Raw genomic sequence first — 17,797 nt, 5'->3', positions numbered from 1 at the left:
CAAAGCAACATGTGTGTTATTTTATTGTATATGAAAAAAAACAGATTACTATCTTTTTAAGAGATTTTTTCCAACAACTTACTTTGATACAATGTAATATTTGTTTTTTAGTACTTTCTCAACCTACTGAATCACAAAGACTCTCAAACTTATGACGTCCTATTTAGGAGAGCCACTTCATGCCACTAAAAAGTCCACAAGATCATTAACTGGTTAAAGAGTTAATGTACTTCAATCAAAAGTTTAAAACGAACTTCAATATTTTAAAATAGTTACAAGTTTTTATTTTTTATTTTTTGGAATTAACCAAAGAAAATTGCAATTTTCAAATAATTTAAAATTTACTTTTATCGTTGCTTGAGAGATTTGGACTATTGTTGGGAAAACGCATGTACTTAGCAGGCACACGCCCTAACCACTCGGCTAAAAAAACTTGTGTGTTCTTTTATGGTAGAAAAATCGAAACGGATCATTATTTTTTTTTAGTTTTTTTTTTTCTACAAATTTCTCTGTTTCAATGTAATATTTGTTTATAACTACTTCCTCAACATACTAAATCACAAAGAATTAATATTTCCCAAATGGGGCTCAATCCCATGACCTCCTATATAGGAGAGCTACTTCATGCCGCTAAAAAGACCACAAGATCATTTACTGGTTAAAGAGTTCATATCCTACAATTAAAAATTTAAAATGAATTTCGTTATTTCAAAATAGTTTTTGTATTAACCAAAGAAAATTGCATTGTTTCAAATAATTAAAAACTTTACTTCTATCGTTGCCTGAGAGATTCGAACTCTCGCGAAGAAACACCATGTACTAAGCAAGCACACGCCTTAACCACTCGGCCAAAGCAACATGTATGTTTTTGTATTGTATATGAATAAAACGGTTTATTATCTTTTTTAGAGATTTTTTCCAACAACTTAATTTGATACAATATAATATTTGTTTTTAAGTACTTTCTCAACCAACTGAATCACAAAGACTCTCAAACTCATGACGTCCTATTTAGGAGAGCCACTACATGCCACTATAAAGTCCACAAGATTATTTACTGGTTAAAGAGTTAATGTACTTCAATAATAAGTTTAAAACGAACTTCAATATTTTAAAATAGTTACAAGATTTTATTTTTTATTTTTTGGAATTAACCAAAGAAAATTGCATTTTTCAAATAATTTAAAATTTACTTTTATCGTTGCTTGAGAGATTTGGACTATCGTTGGGAAAACGCATGTACTTAGCAGGCACACGCCCTAACCACTCGGCTAAAAAAACTTGTGTGTTCTTTTATGGTAGAAAAATCGAAACGGATCATTATTTTTTTTTAGTTTTTTTTATTTCTACAAATTACTCTGTTTCAATGTAATATTTGTTTATAACTACTTCCTCAACATACTAAATCACAAAGAATCAATATTTCCCAAATGGGGCTCAATCCCATGACCTCCTATATAGGAGAGCTACTTCATGCCGCTAAAAAGACCACAAGATCATTTACTGGTTAAAGAGTTCATATCCTACAATTAAAATTTTAAAACGAATTTCGTTATTTCAAAATAGTTTTTGTATTAACCAAAGAAAATTGCATTGTTTCAAATAATTAAAAAATTTACTTCTATCGTTGCCTGAGAGATTCGAACTCTCGTGGGGAAGTCCCATGTACATAGCAGGCACACGCCTTAACCACTCGGCCAAAGCAACATGTTTGTTATTTTATTGTATATGAAGAAAATGGATTATTATCTTTTTAAGAGATTTTTTCTAATAACTTACTTTGATACAATGTAATATTTGTTTTTTAGTACTTTCTCAACCTACTGAATCACAAAGACTCTCAAACTCATGACGTCCTATTTAGGTGAGCCACTTCATTCCAATAAAAAGTCCACAAGATCATTAACTGGTTAAAGAGTTAATGTACTTCAATCAAAAGTTTAAAACGAACTTCAATATTTTAAAATAGTTACAAGTTTTTATTTTTTATTTTTTGGAATTAACCAAAGAAAATTGCATTTTTCAAATAATTTAAAATTTACTTTTATCGTTGCTTGAGAGATTTGGACTATCGTTGGGAAAACGCATGTACTTAGCAGGCACACGCCCTAACCACTCGGCTAAAAAAACTTGTGTGTTCTTTTATGGTAGAAAAATCGAAACGGATCATTATTTTTTTTTAGTTTTTTTTATTTCTACAAATTACTCTGTTTCAATGTAATATTTGTTTATAACTACTTCCTCAACATACTAAATCACAAAGAATCAATATTTCCCAAATGGGGCTCAATCCCATGACCTCCTATATAGGAGAGCTACTTCATGCCGCTAAAAAGACCACAAGATCATTTACTGGTTAAAGAGTTCATATCCTACAATTAAAATTTTAAAACGAATGTCGTTATTTCAAAATAGTTTTTGTATTAACCAAAGAAAATTGCATTGTTTCAAATAATTAAAAAATTTACTTCTATCGTTGCCTGAGAGATTTGAACTCTCGTGGGGAAATCCCATGTACATAGCAGGCACACGCCTTAACCACTCGGCCAAAGCAACATGTTTGTTATTTTATTGTATATGTAAAAAATGGATTATTATCTTTTTAACAGATTTTTTCTAATAACTTACTTTGATACAATGTAATATTTGTTTTTTAGTACTTTCTCAACCTACTGAATCACAAAGACTCTCAAACTCATGACGTCCTATTTAGGTGAGCCACTTCATTCCAATAAAAAGTCCACAAGATCATTAACTGGTTAAAGAGTTATTTTTTTTTTAGTTTTTTTTTTTCTACAAATTACTCTGTTTCAATGTAATATTTGTTTATAACTACTTCCTCAACTTACTAAATCACAAAGAATCATTATTTCCCAAATGGGGCTCAATCCCATGACCTCCTATATAGGAGAGCTACTTCATGCCGCTAAAAAGACCACAAGATCATTTACTGGTTAAAGAGTTCTTATCCTACAATTAAAAATTTAAAACGAATTTCGTTATTTCAAAATAGTTTTTGTATTAACCAAAGAAAATTGCATTGTTTCAAATAATTAAAAAATTTACTTCTATCGTTGCCTGAGAGATTCAAACTGGCGCGGGGAAACCCCATGTACTTAGCAGGCACACGCCTTAACCACTCGGCCAAAGCAACATGTGTGTTATTTTATTTTATATGAAAAAAACGGATTAGTATCTTTTTAAGAGATTTTTTCCAACAACTTACTTTGATACAATGTAATATTTGTTTTTAAGTACTTTCTCAACCTACGGAATCACAAAGACTCTCAAACTCATGACGTCCCATTTAGGAGAGCCACTACATGCCTCTAAAAAGTGCACAAGATCATTTACTGGTTTAAGAGTTAATGTACTTCTATAAAAAGTTTAAAACGAATTTCAATATTTTAAAATAGTTACAAGATTTTATTTTTTATTTTTTGGAATTAACCAAAGAAAATTGCATTTTTCAAATAATTTAAAATTTACTTTTATCGTTGCTTGAGAGATTTGGACTATCGTTGGGAAAACACATGTACTTAGCAGGCACACGCCCTAACCACTCGGCTAAAAAAACTTGTGTGTTCTTTTATGGTAAAAAAATCGAAACGGATCATTATTTTTTTTTTAGTTTTTTTTTTCTACAAATTACTCTGTTGCAATGTAATATTTGTTTATAACTACTTCGTCAACCTACTAAATCACAAAGAATCAATATTTCCCAAATGGGGCTCAATCCCATGACCTCCTATATAGGAGAGCTACTTCATGCCGCTAAAAAGACCACAAGATCATTTATTGGTTAAAGAGTTCATATCCTACAATTAAATGTTTAAAACGAATTTCATTATTTCAAAATAGTTTTTGTATTAACCAAAGAAAATTGCATTGTTACAAATAATTAATAATTTACTTCTATTGTTGCTTGAGAGATTCAAACTCTCGCGGGGAAACACCATGTACTAAGCTGGCACACGCCTTAACCACTCGGCCAAAGCAACTTGTATGTTTTTGTATTGTATATGAAAAAACAGATTATTATCTTTTTTTGAGATTTTTTCCAACAACTTACTTTGATACACTGTAATATTTGTTTTTAAGTACTTTCTCAACCTACTGAATCACAAAGACTCTCAAACTGTAAGATATATTAAATATAATATATTTAATATAATATATATTAAATATAATATAATATATCTATAATATATATATAATATATATTTGAGAAGAGAGAGAGAGAAGGAGAATTGAATTCACTTGATTGATTTAGAATGCTTGAATACAAGGACTATTTATACTAATGATAATTAACTCAAATGCTAAAATTAAGGAGTTAATGCTCCATGTAAAGCTAACATCATGGACATGTACTGCACCTATAATTACTCCCATTATTTTTAACCAACTAACTCATCTTACTTGGTTTAATATAATAATAATATTATTATAACACAAACTCATGACGTCCTATTTAGGAGAGCCACTTCATGCCACTAAAAAGTCCGCAAGATCATTAACTGGTTAAAGAGTTAATGTGCTTCAATCAAAAGTTTAAAACGAACTTCAATATTTTAAAATAGTTACAATATTTTTTTTATTTTTTTTTTGGAATTAACCAAAGAAAATTGCATTGTTTCAAATAATTTAAAATTTACTTTTATGGTTGCTTGAGAGATTTGGACTCTCGTTGGGAAAACGCATGTACTTAGCAGGCACACGCCTTAACCACTCGGCCAAAGCAACATGTGTGTTATTTTATTGTATATGAAAAAAACAGATTACTATCTTTTTAAGAGATTTTTTCCAACAACTTACTTTGATACAATGTAATATTTGTTTTTTAGTACTTTCTCAACCTACTGAATCACAAAGACTCTCAAACTTATGACGTCCTATTTAGGAGAGCCACTTCATGCCACTAAAAAGTCCACAAGATCATTTACTGGTTAAAGAGTTAATGTACTTCAATCAAAAGTTTAAAACGAACTTCAATATTTTAAAATAGTTAAAAGTTTTTATTTTTTATTTTTTGGAATTAACCAAAGAAAATTGCATTTTTCAAATAATTTAAAATTTACTTTTATCGTTGCTTGAGAGATTTGGACTATTGTTGGGAAAACGCATGTACTTAGCAGGCACACGCCCTAACCACTCGGCTAAAAAAACTTGTGTGTTCTTTTATGGTAGAAAAATCGAAACGGATCATTATTTTTTTTTAGTTTTTTTTTTTTCTACAAATTTCTCTGTTTCAATGTAATATTTGTTTATAACTACTTCCTCAACATACTAAATCACAAAGAATTAATATTTCCCAAATGGGGCTCAATCCCATGACCTCCTATATAGGAGAGCTACTTCATGCCGCTAAAAAGACCACAAGATCATTTACTGGTTAAAGAGTTCATATCCTACAATTAAAAATTTAAAATGAATTTCGTTATTTCAAAATAGTTTTTGTATTAACCAAAGAAAATTGCATTGCTTCAAATAATTAAAAAATTTACTTCTATCGTTGCCTGAGAGATTCGAACTCTAGCGAAGAAACACCATGTACTAAGCAGGCACACGTCTTAACCACTCGGCCAAAGCAACATGTATGTTTTTGTATTGTATATGAATAAAACGGTTTATTATCTTTTTTAGAGATTTTTTCCAACAACTTAATTTGATACAATATAATATTTGTTTTTAAGTACTTTCTCAACCAACTGAATCACAAAGACTCTCAAACTCATGACGTCCTATTTAGGAGAGCCACTACATGCCACTATAAAGTCCACAAGATTATTTACTGGTTAAAGAGTTAATGTACTTCAATAATAAGTTTAAAACGAACTTCAATATTTTAAAATAGTTACAAGATTTTATTTTTTATTTTTTGGAATTAACCAAAGAAAATTGCATTTTTCAAATAATTTAAAATTTACTTTTATCGTTGCTTGAGAGATTTGGACTATCGTTGGGAAAACGCATGTACTTAGCAGGCACATGCCCTAACCACTCGGCTAAAAAAACTTGTGTGTTCTTTTATGGTAGAAAAATCGAAACGGATCATTATTTTTTTTTAGTTTTTTTTATTTCTACAAATTACTCTGTTTCAATGTAATATTTGTTTATAACTACTTCCTCAACATACTAAATCACAAAGAATCAATATTTCCCAAATGGGGCTCAATCCCATGACCTCCTATATAGGAGAGCTACTTCATGCCGCTAAAAAGACCACAAGATCATTTACTGGTTAAAGAGTTCATATCCTACAATTAAAATTTTAAAACGAATTTCGTTATTTCAAAATAGTTTTTGTATTAACCAAAGAAAATTGCATTGTTTCAAATAATTAAAAAATTTACTTCTACCGTTGCCTGAGAGATTCGAACTCTCGTGGGGAAATCCCATGTACATAGCAGGCACACGCCTTAACCACTCGACCAAAGCAACATGTTTGTTATTTTATTGTATATGAAAAAAATGGATTATTATATTTTTTAAGAGATTTTTTCTAATAACTTACTTTGATACAATGTAATATTTGTTTTTTAGTACTTTCTCAACCTACTGAATCACAAAGACTCTCAAACTCATGACGTCCTATTTAGGTGAGCCACTTCATTCCAATAAAAAGTCCACAAGATCATTAACTGGTTAAAGAGTTAATGTACTTCAATCAAAAGTTTAAAACGAACTTCAATATTTTAAAATAGTTACAAGTTTTTATTTTTTATTTTTTGGAATTAACCAAAGAAAATTGCATTTTTCAAATAATTTAAAATTTACTTTTATCGTTGCTTAGGGATTTGGACTATCGTTGGGAAAACGCATGTACTTAGCAGGCACACGCCCTAACCACTCGGCTAAAAAAACTTGTGTGTTCTTTTATGGTAGAAAAATCGAAATGGATCATTAATTTTTTTTAGTTTTTTTTTTTTGCTACAAATTTCTCTGTTTCAATGTAATATTTGTTTATAACTACTTCCTCAACATACTAAATCACAAAGAATCAATATTTCCCAAATGGGGCTCAATCCCATGACCTCCTATATAGGAGAGCTACTTCATGCCGCTAAAAAGACCACAAGATCATTTACTGGTTAAAGAGTTCATATCCTACAATTAAAAATTTAAAATGAATTTCGTTATTTCAAAATAGTTTTTGTATTAACCAAAGAAAATTGCATTGTTTCAAATAATTAAAAAATTTACTTCTATCGTTGCCTGAGAGATTCGAACTCTCGCGGAGAAACACCATGTACTAAGCAGGCACACGCCTTAATCACTCGGCCAAAGCAACATGTGTGTTTTTGAATTGTATATGAATAAAACGGTTTATTATCTTTTTTAGAGATTTTTTCCAACAACTTAATTTGATACAATATAATATTTGTTTTTAAGTACTTTCTCAACCAACTGAATCACAAAGACTCTCAAACTCATGACGTCCTATTTAGGAGAGCCACTACATGCCACTATAAAGTCCACAAGATTATTTACTGGTTAAAGAGTTAATGTACTTCAATAATAAGTTTAAAACGAACTTCAATATTTTAAAATAGTTACAAGATTTTATTTTTTATTTTTTGGAATTAACCAAAGAAAATTGCATTTTTCAAATAATTTAAAATTTACTTTTATCGTTGCTTGAGAGATTAGGACTATCGTTGGGAAAACGCATGTACTTAGCAGGCACACGCCCTAACCACTCGGCTAAAAAAACTTTTGTGTTCTTTTATGGTAGAAAAATCGAAACGGATCATTATTTTTTTTTAGTTTTTTTTTTCTACAAATTACTCTGTTTCAATGTAATATTTGTTTATAACTACTTCCTCAACCTACTAAATCACAAAGAATCAATATTTCCCAAATGGGGCACAATCCCATGACCTCCTATATAGGAGAGCTACTTCATGCCGCAAAAAAGACCACAAGATCATTTACTGGTTAAAGAGTTCATATCCTACAATTAAAATTTTAAAACGAATTTCGTTATTTCAAAATAGTTTTTGTATTAACCAAAGAAAATTGCATTGTTTCATATAATAAAAAATTTACTTCTATCGTCGCATGATAGATTCGAACGCTCACGGGGAAACACCATGTACTAAGCAGGCACACGCCTTAACCACTCGGGCAAAGCAACATGTGTGTTTTTGTATTGTATATGAATAAAACGGATTATTAACTTTTATAGAGATTTTTTCCAACAACTTACTTTGATACAATGTAATATTTTTTTTTAAGTACTTTCTCAACCTACTGAATCACAGACTCTCAAACTCATGACGCCCTATTTAGGAGAGCCACTACATGCCACTATAAAGTCCACAAGATCATTTACTGGTTAAAGAGTTAATGTACTTCAATAAAAAGTTTAAAACGAACTTCAATATTTTAAAATAGTTACAAGATTTTATTTTTTATTTTTTGGAATTAACCAAAGAAAATTGCATTTTTCAAATAAATTAAAATTTACTTTTATCGCTGCTTGAGAGATTTGGACTCTCGTTGGGAAAACACATGTACTTAGCAGGCACACGCCCTAACCACTCGGCTAAAAAAACTTGTGTGTTCTTTTATGGTAGAAAAATCGAAACGGATCATTTTTTTTTTAGTTTTTTTTTTTTCTACAAATTACTCTGTTTCATTGTAATGTTTGTTTATAACTAATTCCTCAACCTACTAAATCACATAGAATCAATATTTCCCAAATGGGGCTCAATCTCATGACCACCTATATCGGAGAGCTACTTCATGCCGCTAAAAAGACCACAAGATCATTTACTGGTTAAAGAGTTCATATCCTACAATTAAAAATTTAAAACGAATTTCATTATTTCAAAATAGTTTTTGTATTAACCAAAGAAAATTGCATTGTTTCAAATAATTAAAATATTTACTTCTATCGTTGCATGAGAAATTCAAACTCTCGCGGGGAAACCCCATGTACTTAGCAGGCACACGCCTTAACCACTCGGCCAAAGCAACATGTGTGTTATTTTATTGTATATGCAAAGAACGGATTACAATCTTTTTAAGAAATTTTTTCCAATAACTTACTTTGATACAATGTAATATTTGTTTTTTAGTACTTTCTCAACCTACTGAATCACAAAGACTCTCAAACTCATGACGTCCTATTTAGGTGAGCCACTTCATTCCAATAAAAAGTCCACAAGATCATTAACTGGTTAAAGAGTTAATGTACTTCAATCAAAAGTTTAAAACGAACTTCAATATTTTAAAATAGTTACAAGTTTTTATTTTTTATTTTTTGGAATTAACCAAAGAAAATTGCATTTTTCAAATAATTTAAAATTTACTTTTATCGTTGCTTAGGGATTTGGACTATCGTTGGGAAAACGCATGTACTTAGCAGGCACACGCCCTAACCACTCGGCTAAAAAAACTTGTGTGTTCTTTTATGGTAGAAAAATCGAAATGGATCATTAATTTTTTTTAGTTTTTTTTTTTGCTACAAATTTCTCTGTTTCAATGTAATATTTGTTTATAACTACTTCCTCAACATACTAAATCACAAAGAATCAATATTTCCCAAATGGGGCTCAGTCCCATGACCTCCTATATCGGAGAGCTACTTCATGCCGCTAAAAAGACCACAAGATCATTTACTGGTTAAAGAGTTCATATCCTACAATTAAAAATTTAAAATGAATTTCGTTATTTCAAAATAGTTTTTGTATTAACCAAAGAAAATTGCATTGTTTCAAATAATTAAAAAATTTACTTCTATCGTTGCCTGAGAGATTCGAACTCTCGCGGAGAAACACCATGTACTAAGCAGGCACACGCCTTAACCACTCGGCCAAAGCAACATGTGTGTTTTTGAATTGTATATGAATAAAACGGTTTATTATCTTTTTTAGAGATTTTTTCCAACAACTTAATTTGATACAATATAATATTTGTTTTTAAGTACTTTCTCAACCAACTGAATCACAAAGACTCTCAAACTCATGACGTCCTATTTAGGAGAGCCACTACATGCCACTATAAAGTCCACAAGATTATTTACTGGTTAAAGAGTTAATGTACTTCAATAATAAGTTTAAAACGAACTTCAATATTTTAAAATAGTTACAAGATTTTATTTTTTATTTTTTGGAATTAACCAAAGAAAATTGCATTTTTCAAATAATTTAAAATTTACTTTTATCGTTGCTTGAGAGATTAGGACTATCGTTGGGAAAACGCATGTACTTAGCAGGCACACGCCCTAACCACTCGGCTAAAAAAACTTTTGTGTTCTTTTATGGTAGAAAAATCGAAACGGATCATTATTTTTTTTTAGTTTTTTTTTTCTACAAATTACTCTGTTTCAATGTAATATTTGTTTATAACTACTTCCTCAACCTACTAAATCACAAAGAATCAATATTTCCCAAATGGGGCCCAATCCCATGACCTCCTATATAGGAGAGCTACTTCATGCCGCAAAAAAGACCACAAGATCATTTACTGGTTAAAGAGTTCATATCCTACAATTAAAATTTTAAAACGAATTTCGTTATTTCAAAATAGTTTTTGTATTAACCAAAGAAAATTGCATTGTTTCATATAATAAAAAATTTACTTCTATCGTCGCATGATAGATTCGAACGCTCACGGGGAAACACCATGTACTAAGCAGGCACACGCCTTAACCACTCGGGCAAAGCAACATGTGTGTTTTTGTATTGTATATGAATAAAACGGATTATTAACTTTTATAGAGATTTTTTCCAACAACTTACTTTGATACAATGTAATATTTTTTTTTAAGTACTTTCTCAACCTACTGAATCACAGACTCTCAAACTCATGACGCCCTATTTAGGAGAGCCACTACATGCCACTATAAAGTCCACAAGATCATTTACTGGTTAAAGAGTTAATGTACTTCAATAAAAAGTTTAAAACGAACTTCAATATTTTAAAATAGTTACAAGATTTTATTTTTTATTTTTTGGAATTAACCAAAGAAAATTGCATTTTTCAAATAATTTAAAATTTACTTTTATCGCTGCTTGAGAGATTTGGACTCTCGTTGGGAAAACACATGTACTTAGCAGGCACACGCCCTAACCACTCGGCTAAAAAAACTTGTGTGTTCTTTTATGGTAGAAAAATCGAAACGGATCATTTTTTTTTTAGTTTTTTTTTTTCTACAAATTACTCTGTTTCATTGTAATGTTTGTTTATAACTAATTCCTCAACCTACTAAATCACAAAGAATCAATATTTCCCAAATGGGGCTCAATCTCATGACCACCTATATCGGAGAGCTACTTCATGCCGCTAAAAAGACCACAAGATCATTTACTGGTTAAAGAGTTCATATCCTACAATTAAAAATTTAAAACGAATTTCATTATTTCAAAATAGTTTTTGTATTAACCAAAGAAAATTGCATTGTTTCAAATAATTAAAATATTTACTTCTATCGTTGCCTGAGAAATTCAAACTCTCGCGGGGAAACCCCATGTACTTAGCAGGCACACGCCTTAACCACTCGGCCAAAGCAACATGTGTGTTATTTTATTGTATATGCAAAGAACGGATTACAATCTTTTTAAGAAATTTTTTCCAATAACTTACTTTGATACAATGTAATATTTGTTTTTTAGTACTTTCTCAACCTACTGAATCACAAAGACTCTCAAACTCATGACGTCCTATTTAGGTGAGCCACTTCATTCCAATAAAAAGTCCACAAGATCATTAACTGGTTAAAGAGTTAATGTACTTCAATCAAAAGTTTAAAACGAACTTCAATATTTTAAAATAGTTACAAGTTTTTATTTTTTATTTTTTGGAATTAACCAAAGAAAATTGCATTTTTCAAATAATTTAAAATTTACTTTTATCGTTGCTTAGGGATTTGGACTATCGTTGGGAAAACGCATGTACTTAGCAGGCACACGCCCTAACCACTCGGCTAAAAAAACTTGTGTGTTCTTTTATGGTAGAAAAATCGAAATGGATCATTATTTTTTTTTAGTTTTTTTTTTTGCTACAAATTTCTCTGTTTCAATGTAATATTTGTTTATAACTACTTCCTCAACATACTAAATCACAAAGAATCAATATTTCCCAAATGGGGCTCAATCCCATGACCTCCTATATAGGAGAGCTACTTCATGCCGCTAAAAAGACCACAAGATCATTTACTGGTTAAAGAGTTCATATCCTACAATTAAAAATTTAAAATGAATTTCGTTATTTCAAAATAGTTTTTGTATTAACCAAAGAAAATTGCATTGTTTCAAATAATTAAAAAATTTACTTCGATCGTTGCCTGAGAGATTCGAACTCTCGCGGAGAAACACCATGTACTAAGCAGGCGCACGCCTTAACCACTCGGCCAAAGCAACATGTGTGTTTTTGAATTGTATATGAATAAAACGGTTTATTATCTTTTTTAGAGATTTTTTCCAACAACTTAATTTGATACAATATAATATTTGTTTTTAATTACTTTCTCAACCAACTGAATCACAAAGACTCTCAAACTCATGACGTCCTATTTAGGTGAGCCACTTCATTCCAATAAAAAGTCCACAAGATCATTAACTGGTTAAAGAGTTAATGTACTTCAATCAAAAGTTTAAAACGAACTTCAAAATATTAAAATAGTTACAATATATATATATATATATTTTTTGGAATTAACCAAAGAAAATTGCATTGTTTCAAATAATTTAAAATTTACTTTTATCGTTGCTTGAGAGATTTGGACTCTCGTTGGGAAAACGCATGTACTTAGCAGGCACACGCCCAAACCACTCGGCTAAAAAAACTTGTGTGTTCTTTTATGGTAGAAAAATCGAAATGGATCATTATTTTTTTTTGGTTTTTTTTTCTACAAATTACTATTTTTCAATGTAATATTTGTTTATAACTACTTCCTCAACCTACTAAATCACAAAGAATCAATATTTCCCAAATGGGGCCCAATCCCATGACCTCCTATATCGGAGAGCTACTTCATGCCGCTAAAAAGACCACAACATCATTTACTGGTTAAAGAGTTCATATCCAACAATTAAAAATTTAAAACGAATTTCATTATTTCAAAATAGTTTTTGTATTAACCAAAGAAAATTGCATTGTTTCAAATAATTAAAAATTTACTTCTATCGTCGCATGATAGATTCGAACGCTCGCGGGGAAACACCATGTACTAAGCTGACACACGCCTTAACCACTCGGCCAAAGCAACATGTGTGTTTTTGTATTGTATATGAATAAAACGGATTATTATCTTTTTTAGAGATTTTTTACAACAACTTACTTTGATACAATGTAATATTTGTTTTTAAGTACTTTCTCAACCTACTGACTCCCAAAGACTCTCAAACTCATGACGTCCTATTTAGGAGAGCCACTACATGCCACTATAAAGTCCACAAGATCATTTACTGGTTAAAGAGTTAATGTACTTCAATAAAAAGTTTAAAACGAACTTCAATATTTTAAAATAGTTACAAGATTTTATTTTTTATTTTTTGGAATTAACCAAAGAAAATTGCATTTTTCAAATAATTTAAAATTTACTTTTATCGTTGCTTGAGAGATTTAGACTCTCGTTGGGAAAACGCATGTACTTAGCAGCCACACGCCCAAACCACTCGGCTAAAAAAACTTGTGTGTTCTTTTATGGTAGAAAAATCGAAACGGATCATTATTTTTTTTTAGTTTTTTTTTTCTACAAATTACTCTGTTTCAATGTAATATTTGTTTATAACTACTTCCTCAACCTACTAAATCACAAAGAATCAATATTTCCCAAATGGGGCCCAATCCCATGACCTCCTATATAGGAGAGCTACTTCATGCCGCAAAAAAGACCACAAGATCATTTACTGGTTAAAGAGTTCATATCCTACAATTAAAATTTTAAAACGAATTTCGTTATTTCAAAATAGTTTTTGTATTAACCAAAGAAAATTGCATTGTTTCATATAATAAAAAATTTACTTCTATCGTCGCATGATAGATTCGAACGCTCACGGGGAAACACCATGTACTAAGCAAGCACACGCCTTAACCACTCGGGCAAAGCAACATGTGTGTTTTTGTATTGTATATGAATAAAACGGATTATTAACTTTTATAGAGATTTTTTCCAACAACTTACTTTGATACAATGTAATATTTTTTTTTAAGTACTTTCTCAACCTACTGAATCACAGACTCTCAAACTCATGACGCCCTATTTAGGAGAGCCACTACATGCCACTATAAAGTCCACAAGATCATTTACTGGTTAAAGAGTTAATGTACTTCAATAAAAAGTTTAAAACGAACTTCAATATTTTAAAATAGTTACAAGATTTTATTTTTTATTTTTTGGAATTAACCAAAGAAAATTGCATTTTTCAAATAATTTAAAATTTACTTTTATCGCTGCTTGAGAGATTTGGACTCTCGTTGGGAAAACACATGTACTTAGCAGGCACACGCCCTAACCACTCGGCTAAAAAAACTTGTGTGTTCTTTTATGGTAGAAAAATCGAAACGGATCATTTTTTTTTTAGTTTTTTTTTTTCTACAAATTACTCTGTTTCATTGTAATGTTTGTTTATAACTAATTCCTCAACCTACTAAATCACAAAGAATCAATATTTCCCAAATGGGGCTCAATCTCATGACCACCTATATCGGAGAGCTACTTCATGCCGCTAAAAAGACCACAAGATCATTTACTGGTTAAAGAGTTCATATCCTACAATTAAAAATTTAAAACGAATTTCATTATTTCAAAATAGTTTTTGTATTAACCAAAGAAAATTGCATTGTTTCAAATAATTAAAATATTTACTTCTATCGTTGCCTGAGAAATTCAAACTCTCGCGGGGAAACCCCATGTACTTAGCAGGCACACGCCTTAACCACTCGGCCAAAGCAACATGTGTGTTATTTTATTGTATATGCAAAGAACGGATTACAATCTTTTTAAGAAATTTTTTCCAATAACTTACTTTGATACAATGTAATATTTGTTTTTTAGTACTTTCTCAACCTACTGAATCACAAAGACTCTCAAACTCATGACGTCCTATTTAGGTGAGCCACTTCATTCCAATAAAAAGTCCACAAGATCATTAACTGGTTAAAGAGTTAATGTACTTCAATCAAAAGTTTAAAACGAACTTCAATATTTTAAAATAGTTACAAGTTTTTATTTTTTATTTTTTGGAATTAACCAAAGAAAATTGCATTTTTCAAATAATTTAAAATTTACTTTTATCGTTGCTTAGGGATTTGGACTATCGTTGGGAAAACGCATGTACTTAGCAGGCACACGCCCTAACCACTCGGCTAAAAAAACTTGTGTGTTCTTTTATGGTAGAAAAATCGAAATGGATCATTATTTTTTTTTAGTTTTTTTTTTTGCTACAAATTTCTCTGTTTCAATGTAATATTTGTTTATAACTACTTCCTCAACATACTAAATCACAAAGAATCAATATTTCCCAAATGGGGCTCAATCCCATGACCTCCTATATAGGAGAGCTACTTCATGCCGCTAAAAAGACCACAAGATCATTTACTGGTTAAAGAGTTCATATCCTACAATTAAAAATTTAAAATGAATTTCGTTATTTCAAAATAGTTTTTGTATTAACCAAAGAAAATTGCATTGTTTCAAATAATTAAAAAATTTACTTCTATCGTTGCCTGAGAGATTCGAACTCTCGCGGAGAAACACCATGTACTAAGCAGGCACACGCCTTAACCACTCGGCCAAAGCAACATGTGTGTTTTTGAATTGTATATGAATAAAACGGTTTATTATCTTTTTTAGAGATTTTTTCCAACAACTTAATTTGATACAATATAATATTTGTTTTTAAGTACTTTCTCAACCAACTGAATCACAAAGACTCTCAAACTCATGACGTCCTATTTAGGTGAGCCACTTCATTCCAATAAAAAGTCCACAAGATCATTAACTGGTTAAAGAGTTAATGTACTTCAATCAAAAGTTTAAAACGAACTTCAAAATATTAAAATAGTTACAATATATATATATATATTTTTTTTGGAATTAACCAAAGAAAATTGCATTGTTTCAAATAATTTAAAATTTACTTTTATCGTTGCTTGAGAGATTTGGACTCTCGTTGGGAAAACGCATGTACTTAGCAGGCACACGCCCAAACCACTCGGCTAAAAAAACTTGTGTGTTCTTTTATGGTAGAAAAATCGAAATGGATCATTATTTTTTTTTGGTTTTTTTTTCTACAAATTACTATTTTTCAATGTAATATTTGTTTATAACTACTTCCTCAACCTACTAAATCACAAAGAATCAATATTTCCCAAATGGGGCCCAATCCCATGACCTCCTATATCGGAGAGCTACTTCATGCCGCTAAAAAGACCACAACATCATTTACTGGTTAAAGAGTTCATATCCAACAATTAAAAATTTAAAACGAATTTCATTATTTCAAAATAGTTTTTGTATTAACCAAAGAAAATTGCATTGTTTCAAATAATTAAAAATTTACTTCTATCGTCGCATGATAGATTCGAACGCTCGCGGGGAAACACCATGTACTAAGCTGACACACGCCTTAACCACTCGGCCAAAGCAACATGTGTGTTTTTGTATTGTATATGAATAAAACGGATTATTATCTTTTTTAGAGATTTTTTACAACAACTTACTTTGATACAATGTAATATTTGTTTTTAAGTACTTTCTCAACCTACTGACTCCCAAAGACTCTCAAACTCATGACGTCCTATTTAGGAGAGCCACTACATGCCACTATAAAGTCCACAAGATCATTTACTGGTTAAAGAGTTAATGTACTTCAATAAAAAGTTTAAAACGAACTTCAATATTTTAAAATAGTTACAAGATTTTATTTTTTATTTTTTGGAATTAACCAAAGAAAATTGCATTTTTCAAATAATTTAAAATTTACTTTTATCGTTGCTTGAGAGATTTAGACTCTCGTTGGGAAAACGCATGTACTTAGCAGCCACACGCCCAAACCACTCGGCTAAAAAAACTTGTGTGTTCTTTTATGGTAGAAAAATCGAAACGGATCATTATTTTTTTTTAGTTTTTTTTTTCTACAAATTACTATTTTTCAATGTAATATTTGTTTATAACTACTTCCTCAACCTACTAAATCACAAAGAATCAATATTTCCCAAATGGGGCTCAATCCCATGACCTCCTATATAGGAGAGCTACTTCCTGCCGCTAAAAAGACCACAAGATCATTTACTGGTTAAAGAGTTCATATCCTACAATTAAAAGTTTAAAACGAATTTCATTATTTCAAAATAGTTTTTGTATTAACCAAAGAAAATTTCGTTGTTTCAAATAATTAAAATATTTACTTCTATCGTTGCCTGAGAGATTCGAACTCACGCGGGGAAACCCCATGCACTTAGCAGGCACACGCCTTAACCACTCGGCCAAAGCAACATGTGTGTTATTTTATTGTATATGCAAAAAACGGATTACTATCTTTTTAAGAGATTTTTTCCAATAACTTACTTTGATACAATGTAATATTTGTTTTTTAGTACTTTCTCAACCTACTGAATCACAAAGACTCTCAAACTCATGACTTTCTATTTAGGTGAGCCACTTCATTCCAATAAAAATTCCACAAGATCATTAACTGGTTAAAGAGTTAATGTACTTCAATCAAAAGTTTAAAACGAACTTCAATATTTTAAAATAGTTACAATATATATATATATATTTTTTGGAATTAACCAAAGAAAATTGCATTGTTTCAAATAATTTAAAATTTACTTTTATCGT

The 17,797-nt window shown here is 30.3% G+C and overlaps 12 non-coding genes across 12 annotated transcripts; all 12 read right to left on the bottom strand.

Annotated features, from left to right (window-relative positions):
- Positions 1-776: 776 nt before the first annotated feature.
- On the bottom strand, positions 777-858 carry TRNAS-GCU. Its single transcript has one exon. It is a non-coding gene; the product is annotated as a tRNA-Ser (tRNA).
- A 767-nt stretch (positions 859-1,625) lies between these two features.
- Positions 1,626-1,707, bottom strand: TRNAS-GCU. Its single transcript has one exon. It is a non-coding gene; the product is annotated as a tRNA-Ser (tRNA).
- Positions 1,708-2,474: 767 nt separating this feature from the next.
- TRNAS-GCU lies at positions 2,475-2,556 on the bottom strand. The gene has a single exon. It is a non-coding gene; the product is annotated as a tRNA-Ser (tRNA).
- A 516-nt stretch (positions 2,557-3,072) lies between these two features.
- TRNAS-GCU lies at positions 3,073-3,154 on the bottom strand. Its single transcript has one exon. It is a non-coding gene; the product is annotated as a tRNA-Ser (tRNA).
- A 3,208-nt stretch (positions 3,155-6,362) lies between these two features.
- Positions 6,363-6,444, bottom strand: TRNAS-GCU. Its single transcript has one exon. It is a non-coding gene; the product is annotated as a tRNA-Ser (tRNA).
- A 768-nt stretch (positions 6,445-7,212) lies between these two features.
- Positions 7,213-7,294, bottom strand: TRNAS-GCU. The gene has a single exon. It is a non-coding gene; the product is annotated as a tRNA-Ser (tRNA).
- A 2,457-nt stretch (positions 7,295-9,751) lies between these two features.
- On the bottom strand, positions 9,752-9,833 carry TRNAS-GCU. Its single transcript has one exon. It is a non-coding gene; the product is annotated as a tRNA-Ser (tRNA).
- A 1,608-nt stretch (positions 9,834-11,441) lies between these two features.
- Positions 11,442-11,523, bottom strand: TRNAS-GCU. Its single transcript has one exon. It is a non-coding gene; the product is annotated as a tRNA-Ser (tRNA).
- A 766-nt stretch (positions 11,524-12,289) lies between these two features.
- On the bottom strand, positions 12,290-12,371 carry TRNAS-GCU. Its single transcript has one exon. It is a non-coding gene; the product is annotated as a tRNA-Ser (tRNA).
- Positions 12,372-14,827: 2,456 nt separating this feature from the next.
- On the bottom strand, positions 14,828-14,909 carry TRNAS-GCU. The gene has a single exon. It is a non-coding gene; the product is annotated as a tRNA-Ser (tRNA).
- A 766-nt stretch (positions 14,910-15,675) lies between these two features.
- On the bottom strand, positions 15,676-15,757 carry TRNAS-GCU. The gene has a single exon. It is a non-coding gene; the product is annotated as a tRNA-Ser (tRNA).
- Positions 15,758-17,370: 1,613 nt separating this feature from the next.
- TRNAS-GCU lies at positions 17,371-17,452 on the bottom strand. Its single transcript has one exon. It is a non-coding gene; the product is annotated as a tRNA-Ser (tRNA).
- Positions 17,453-17,797: the final 345 nt, after the last annotated feature.

The sequence above is a fragment of the Ipomoea nil genome, unplaced genomic scaffold (genome assembly GCF_001879475.1).
Source record: "Ipomoea nil cultivar Tokyo-kokei standard unplaced genomic scaffold, Asagao_1.1 scaffold1525, whole genome shotgun sequence".
NCBI classification, from domain to species: domain Eukaryota; kingdom Viridiplantae; phylum Streptophyta; class Magnoliopsida; order Solanales; family Convolvulaceae; genus Ipomoea; species Ipomoea nil.
This window is presented reverse-complemented; position numbering and strand designations above follow the sequence as displayed.